This window comes from Vigna unguiculata, chromosome 5 (genome assembly GCF_037176805.1).
Source record: "Vigna unguiculata cultivar grain cowpea cultivar isolate G323 ecotype 2 chromosome 5, ASM3717680v1, whole genome shotgun sequence".
NCBI classification, from domain to species: domain Eukaryota; kingdom Viridiplantae; phylum Streptophyta; class Magnoliopsida; order Fabales; family Fabaceae; genus Vigna; species Vigna unguiculata.
Window position 1 is genome coordinate 21,361,390 of NC_140796.1, and position 8,746 is coordinate 21,370,135.

Genomic DNA, 8,746 nt, shown 5'->3' on the forward strand with positions numbered 1-8,746 from the left:
AAAAACTTTGTTGCAATTTCTCACTTATTGTACCGTAACTCTCCACTCTTGGGTCATTTCTTGATAGTAGTAAAGCATGTCATTAGATTATTTGTAAAATTTAGTTGATGAACTGCTTACAAAATTGAAGTAGCAGAACTTACCTTCATATTGATGAAGTGCTTAAAAAATAATTTTCATAAGTCCCCATGTATTCTGCCTTTAGTGTACATTGAAGTTGCCCAACTTGTTCCCTTCATTTAAACAATTTCTTAAAAAATTTGAAGGAAAAGTCCCCATGTATTGTTCCTTTAGCCTACATTTAAGTTCCCGAACTTGTTACCATGTATTTTCCCTTGTAGTCCATATTAAAGTAGCATAACTTGTTACTTTCAATTCATGAGTTGGTGAAATATTTTTTTGACAAGTTTCCCCCTATTGTGCCTTTAGTCCATATTTTACTTTGACAACTTGTTACCTTCAATTGATGAAGTGGTTACAAAATTCCTATGACAACTTTCCATGTATATTGCTTTTAGTCCCCATATCAGTTTCTTAACTAACCTTTAGTTGATGAAGTTCTTACAAAATTCGTATGACAAGTTCCCATGTATATTGCCTTAAAACCCCATTTATGTTTTAGATTTTTTTCCCTGTTATGAAGTGCTTACAAAATTTCTATGAAAAGTTTTCTTTTATATTGCCTTTAGTCCCCATGTCATTTTCATAACTTGTTAGCTTTCGTTAATGAAGTGCTTATAAAATTCTGATGACAAGTTCCCATGTATATTTCCTTTAGTCCCCATTTAAGTTTCATTCCTTGTAACTGTTAGTTCATGAAATGGTTACATAATTTCTATGACAACTTCCCATGTAATTTGCCTTCAATCCCCATTTTAGTTTCATAAGTTGTTACCTTCATTTGATGAAGTGGTTAGAAGATTTGTATGACAAGTCCTTATGTATTTTTCCTTTACTCCACATTTAATTTCCCCCATTTATTTTCAGTTGAGTAAATGCTTTAAATATAATTTTTGAACTTCGTTTGTAATATTTATTTATTTGTCATGAAATTCTTCCAAAATTTTTATAACAAGTTTCTCTATAATTTTGGTCATAACTCTATATGTGTTATGCCTTAAACTTATTACATTTTGTGTATCGAATTCTTCCATTTAAGTAAGCCAAGTCTCCAACTATGACTATATGAAATCAGACACATTGTGTTGTCCTTCGTTAGGACATGAAATGAGTTTTTTGGTGTTCTTTTGTTATTTTTTTAGGGTTCATCCTAAAGTTAATTTGTTCATTTGTTTTTAAACTTTAGGACAAAGTCATAAATTTTGTTGTTATGAAATTAATACCATGCACATTTTTTGTTCAGACATGTTTTATAACATTTTGGTTTCAAGAACGTCATACATATCATTCATATGATGGAAACCCTTACATCACTAGATGATATCTCACTTGTTGAAGACAATGTTGGTGGCAAAGATGTTATAAATGATGATAACGTTGATAATGACAACGATGTTGACCTTATTCCTGGAGTTCTCATGTGTTTTGAGACACTTGATGCCGTAAAAAATTTTTATAGAGACTTTGCAATCAGAACTGGATTTGGTATTAGAATAAGAAGTGCAAGAAAGGGAAAGGACAACGAACTTAAATATGTTAAGCTAGTTTGTTGTCGTGAAGGCAATTAAGTGTCCACCATACATCCAGAGCTTAGGACACTCCCTAACCAGACCAAGCAATGTCAAGCTACAATATCAATTGCAAAAAAAGACGACAGATGGCACATAAAAAATGTTGTCACTAAACACAGTCACGACATTAGTCCAAAAAAATCAAGGCTAATTGCAGGAAATCGAAAAGTTAATATGCATGCTAGGCAAACTGTTGACATCAATGACGAAGCCAAAGTACGCATCAACAAGAGTTTTCGTTTGTTTGTTTGTGAAGTTGGATGATATGACAATTTAGTGGCTACATATAACCCCAACACAAATGGGTTTAGCTCTCCATTGTCATGGAGAGCCCAAGCTTACAAAATGGAAGTGGAAGAGGAAAGAGATACAAAGAGGAAGAAAGGGTAGTTCCCACAAACCCTAGTAGACCTCCAAGGGCTCCAAAAATGTGTTAGTCGATCTCCAAACCGTCCAAGATGAATTCCCCCTCGCGAAAACAGAAGAAAAAGGGTCAACTTGCCACATCAACGAAAATAGCACCTGGCGGAAGCCTCTCACCGCCAGGCACTAGCTATCAAAAAGTGTTGAAACCTTGCATGTACCGCCTAGCAGTGTCCAGGTGCCGCCAGGCGGTGAGTAACTGGGGCGCCTAGTGCTTGCGTTGTGTCGCCAGGCGCTGACTGCCTTGTTTTGGTCTTGTGCCTGGCGTTGGTGTTGTGTCGCCAGGCACTTCCTGTTGCTTCCTTCTTATGACCTTTTTTTATCTTCTCCTTACTATTCCGGGTCACTCATTTATCTGAATTTTTGGAACAAAGCTTCCAATATATAAATAGACAAAAAAATGAGGATTAGTGGTATATTTAGATCAAAGTAACCCAAAATGTATTTATTTACAAAAGTAAGGTAAAATTGAGGATTAAGTAGGTTAAAAGCTTTGGAAGAGATGATTTTACTAATAAAATGTAGCTTGGATAATGGTAAAAATTAACATTATCATATGCATACAATGTCATGATATCCAAAGTAAGAATTTGAAATTTCACATAGCCCATGGTAGCTATCTTTCATTGTCATTACACAAGGAGTATTGATGAACTTCTTCTACAATACATTGGCTGACACCATATTTTAACAAATAATGACTATAATCCATGTTGAAAACCAAATACTTAACAAAACTGCAGGAAATGACAAATATTGATAGTAATTGTTTATGTTGTCATAAATGGAGGTCATACAAAAATCTAGTATTTACATTGCAATGTTGACCACAAAAATTTGTCAACACATTCCAATCATCCTATGATAACATAAAAAAGTTTGTTCCATTTTATTTACACGTTTAGCTATGTACATGGCAGACAAGAGTACAAAACAACATCTAACTTGTTATGATTAATTCATAGTCTTCAAGAACTTTTTGTTGTTCGGTGTTGTCAACATCTAGTACCCATTGACAAATGTACTCCTGCCTGATATACTGAAGTTGTTCCTACACAATAAATTATGATTAACTCAAACATTTACCAAAAACATTCTAAAACTATTGTTAAACATCAATAATATGTAACTACATCAAACAGTATCACAAACACAAAAATCCCTATAACGTCACCCATATAACGTCTATCTAGAAAAAGTTCCACGTTAAAAATTACCGGTGACATTTTTGTAAATTATTTGACTTTTTTAACGTCTGCCCATTCCAACACAGACGTAATTTAACGTTTGACCCACAGTACCCCGACGTTATGTAAAAATTAACGTTTGAGCTTTCTGTCCCCGACTTAATTTAATGTCTGACCCACTCTGCCCCGACTTAATTTAACGTCTGACCGCCTCTGCATCGACATTAAGTAACGTCTGACGACGCAGCTCCGACGTCAATTTTTGGGTTTTCTCTACGCGAAACGCATAAACCCTAATTGTTTCGTCGCGCCACCAATTTTTTGCGAAGCTTCTCCATCGGCAACCACCATTCTGGGCTCCTCTAGGTAATTTTTGAACGTTTTTCACCACCAAACTTGTTGGGATTTGATTATAGATTGATTTTAGGCGTTTTGAACCGAATATTTTCCGTTTTCATCCTCATTTGCAGTGTTTCGCGATCCTTCCCGTCGGTGACCATTATTCTGACCTCCTCTAGGTGAGTTTCGAACATTTTTCACCACCAAACTAGTTGGTATTTGATTGTGGATTGATTTTAGACATTTTCAACCGAATATTATGCGTTTTCATCCCCATTTGCATCATTTTGAAATTATTTTGCTTGTTATCTTTTTTTCATTGTATGTATGTAATTGCCTGTATTTTTTTATTTGCAATTATAATTTTTATCTTAGACTATTTTTTTTTAGTTTTTTTGACCTATTTCTTTTTTTAATTGAATTTTTATAATAATATTTGTAAAATTACGAAATAAAATTATATTTATTGTTATTTGTAAAATTGGACTAATTGTATTTGATTTTTTAATATTATTGTTGCATTAATTTTTATTTTATGTATGTAGATTTATTATAGATTCATTGTGGACCAAGGTCGATCTTCCGAATATGGATTCATTGAACCTCAAACCATTCAACCTTCGGGAAACTCACATGACCACATCAAACTTTATTTGCAAACATGGATGGTTGAGTCAAATAGAGAGATCTACTTTGCGCCATACATTGATGCGTATGTTTTTTTTCTAGTAATATTTTATGAAGTATTATTAATTATTTCTGCTAAGTACTTGTGATTGACGGTAGGTATCATTGGCAACTATGTGTCATCATTCCAAGACAATGCACGATTGTATGATTTTATTTATGCCATAGGAAGATTCCATCTGCTTTGAAAAACATGTTACAAGAGTAAGTATTAATTTTTTTCAATCATAATCTATATATCTACTTAGTTATAAAAACTAACATATGTTTTATGTTTCCAAAATTTCATTAGAATTATGAGTAAGTCTAGAGGCTAACAACTTAAAGTATTATATTCAAAGGTTAGAACTCATTTAGTTTAAAGTTATTAATTTTTGTATGTCAACTTATGACTTTGATATGTGTTTATTTATTTATAATGTTTAGTGTAACAAGCAAGAAAATTAATGGGAATTGTGTATATTAGTTTAGAATATATGTTGAAACTTAAGTGTTATTAGATATAACTGTAACTCCATAATTGTGCTGAAATTATTATGAAACTGTTATGGGAATTTGCTGATTTTCAGGTGTGGGAATGTTGTAAAAATAACCAAATTAAAAAAAACAAAGCAGATTGACGTCTGGTGGTGCTTTGACAGATGTTATTTAACGTCTGAGCTTACTGTGGCCGACGTTATTTAACGTCTGTCAGAGCCCAACAGAAGTCAAATTGCTATGTTTTTTGGTTCCATTTAGCGCGAAAATTTACGTCTGCTGCTTTTGGCCCCAACATTGGATAACGTCGGACCCCTATTGCTCCGACGTTAAGTGACGTCTGTTTTGTTTTCCGACGTTATTTTAACGTCACCCAGTACGACGTCGGTGTTTGGACAGACGTCAAAGATCAAAAATATCGGACGTTAAAAGACTTTTTTGTGTTAGTGTATGTTACTTACATTGGTATAAGTAGGCATGCTATTCCCATCAAATTGTTTGAACCATCCCAAATGTCCATCATCTTTAAAACAATCACACCACAATCATATCTACGAACAGCATTAAAAACCAATGATTACACAATAAATATGGATTCAATGGTATGTTTATGAAAGTAATTACTTAAACAACTTACAAGTTTGGTTGAATTGGTGTTATTTCGTATTGCACTTCAAACTTTGGCTTTGAGTCATCCTTACAATTCACCAATATCGCAAATAACATTTCCAAATTTTGTGCCCATGAAGTTCAACAAAAGGAATTGTCACATACACATGAAAATTTGTTTTGTAATAAATGCATGGTTAACCTTCAATACTTACAACAACGCTGTCTATCCTTTTGCGGTCCTATCTTGAATGACTAAGAGAATCTAAGTCAATGAATCTCACAAAATTAGCGGTCAAGGTGTCTTGTAACACAAATAGTCCTGGACAATGGTAGCTCTAATAATCATTCAATGTCCACTAACGTATGTTAACCTTAATCTTACATGAGTCGTGAAAGACATGGGTCTACAATAATAACACAGTATAGTATTAACTTAGTCGACATTGGCAAGAAATTAATGTACAAAATTTAATGCATATAATGGATTGAAAGCAATCCTCTTAACATGGCCAAACAATTGTCGTTCAAAATACATCATGGTGCTTGCAACAAAAAGAACAATCTACACATATAGTCAATGGTTACTTAAACGTCACAACAACACAAACATAAAACATGTTTTTAGCCAAACAAGTCTTACCAAGTTGTCAACCTTCTTCTTTGGACCAAAATCATAACACTCAGATGTTCCCAATATCTGACCATTTATTTGAGAAACAAACTTACAAATTACACAAATTACTTACTACTAAATATATTGTAATATTATTTTTTAATAAATAACTATCAAATTAATGTCTAATACCTATATGGAACACCAAAATAAGTAACACTTGTGTACAACTTCATTATGTCTACTTTCATTGCAGCAGAAGGTGCCTAGTATGAAACGCATGACATGACATGTACAAGCGCAAACACGTCTTTACTGCAGCCAACATCTGCTACAACATTCAAATCAATACCTTTTGCCACATCTTCTTTAAATGTTACACCACTTGATAAATCACCTTTTTCAAAATGTTGTACATTATGCTCATAAACACATTCTGCATCTTCATCCAAATTGCATTCTACGTCAACCTCTTGACCATTATCTCCCTCTACTGCATTACATGTGGACATAATCTTTTCATGCAGGAATGAAATGCACTTCTTCATCTTGCGTAGGCTTTTTCCATGTCTTTTCAACCTTTCTAAGAAATCTTTCTTGGAAATTGAGGTCTCATCTTCATCTGCATGTTTGAACTCATAATCCTCATTAACATTCAATGCTGCACGAATCATTTCATTGCTAACATCCTCTACTCTCAAACTCCAATCCCAAATGATCTAGATCACACAACACATTAATAATTAATGTAAATAAATCATAATCTTAACCAAAATATCATTTATTTTTTCTATTTCAGGTTCATTACTTGGGTGTCTAGAAAAAGCATCTCAATGCTTCTTGACTTCAAGTTAACATCTGACCAACTTAGTATTCTTGGAAAAACAAGCTCTTTATCTAGGCCGGATAAACCGAGTCGTTCAACCGCCCATAGCTACAACAAAACACAATGTCCATTAAATGATTATACATAAAACTAAATAACACATCAACATATGTAAATCAAATGCTTACTTGTAACACTACAACTAAACCGCTTAGGCATATCTCATGTTGACCTAGTGCTAAAAATGCATGACCAATGCTTTTAATAAAATAACTATGAACTGCTTTCGCGCAATTGTATTTCGACAAACTATCTATATTGTCTAAAATACTACAAGGAATGTTAAACACGATTTTTGAATTCCTTGGAAAATAAAGTACGGCAAAACAAACAAAAATATACAAACGACATACATTTTCCACATCGTCAACTCACTACCTACCAAAGATTCCAACTTGTCAATAACATTATCAATTGATATCAATTTACCACTCAAAAGTGAACTCATACTACCACAAACATTTTTATCAAATTCGTCGTCTATTCCACCTATTGTAATACTCCAATTTTGGGATGTCACAGATAGTTAGAAAATGAACGCATTTGACGAAAAATGATTATCATTGAAAATGTACTAATAAAAAAACACTTATAATTTAATTTAAATTACGTAGTTCAAAATGTTAGCTTGTAAAAAAAATTGAAATAACAATTGCGAACAAAAGGAAATTACATAGTCTTTAGTATTTGATTTAAAACAACTAAATAATTAAAAAAAAAACTCCAAATCCACCCCCGCCTCCCGTCAATCTACTCCATGTCCAAATTATATGCAATATTATTTGCTCCCATATAACACACACGTTATATGATCATCGCACATACAAAAAACACACAAACAAACAAATAAGGGTAAGCTAACCATAAACAATGATATATAAAAGAATTTCGTAAATAACACGTGACAAATAATACTTAACGTCGTATGCAAGTAACACTTAAGTATTATGATCCCAATCAATCCTTGGTTTGAACACACAAACCGCAAAACCCAAACAATCATACCAAACCAAACATAGAATCACCTTCATCTAAAATCTTTAAACATAGTGATCATAATCAAGTTTTTGTTTTCCACAACCTTTTACCCTACAACAACATCTAGTTTCCTAGAACTAAATGGTTCGGCGTGTCCCTCTATTGCAACCAGACTGTCTCCCTTATTCATCAAGGAATTATGAGTAAAAACGTCAATGCATCGCACATCGAACACTATACTCGCAACGAGCCGAAATAAGGTGAAACATCTTTCTCCTTCCCACTGCTTCACACAGGCGAGAGGGTACAACACTCGACCAATCCTCTACCACTGCTTCACATAGGCGAAAAGGACCCCTTTCAACTGCTTCACACAGGCGAAAGAGTTTTCACTGGATATCTAGGTACGAAAAACCTTACACAACACTCAATTCCAACAAGAGCCTTCAAGCAAGACAAAACACTCTCAACATGCAACACATGACATTACATATTACCAACTAAGTACTCAACACCACATCATGCATAGGAAATAAAGTTTCATAACATAAACCCATCAACTTATCAAACAATACACTCATACAACGAACCCAAAGAGTAACTGTCAACACCCAATTTTGTCCGGGTTATAATGTATTATTTACTTTTTATTTTTTTATTTTATTTTTATTTTTATTTTTTGTCCTTATCTTATTTTACTTTTATTTTATTTTTTTTATTTTCATCTTATTTTATTTTTATTTTTATTTCGTTTTATTCTTGTTTTGTTTATTTTTGTTTTATTTACAAATTTTCTTCATATTTATTTTTACTTTTTTATTATTTAAGAAAAAGAAAAAAAAACATATTTGAA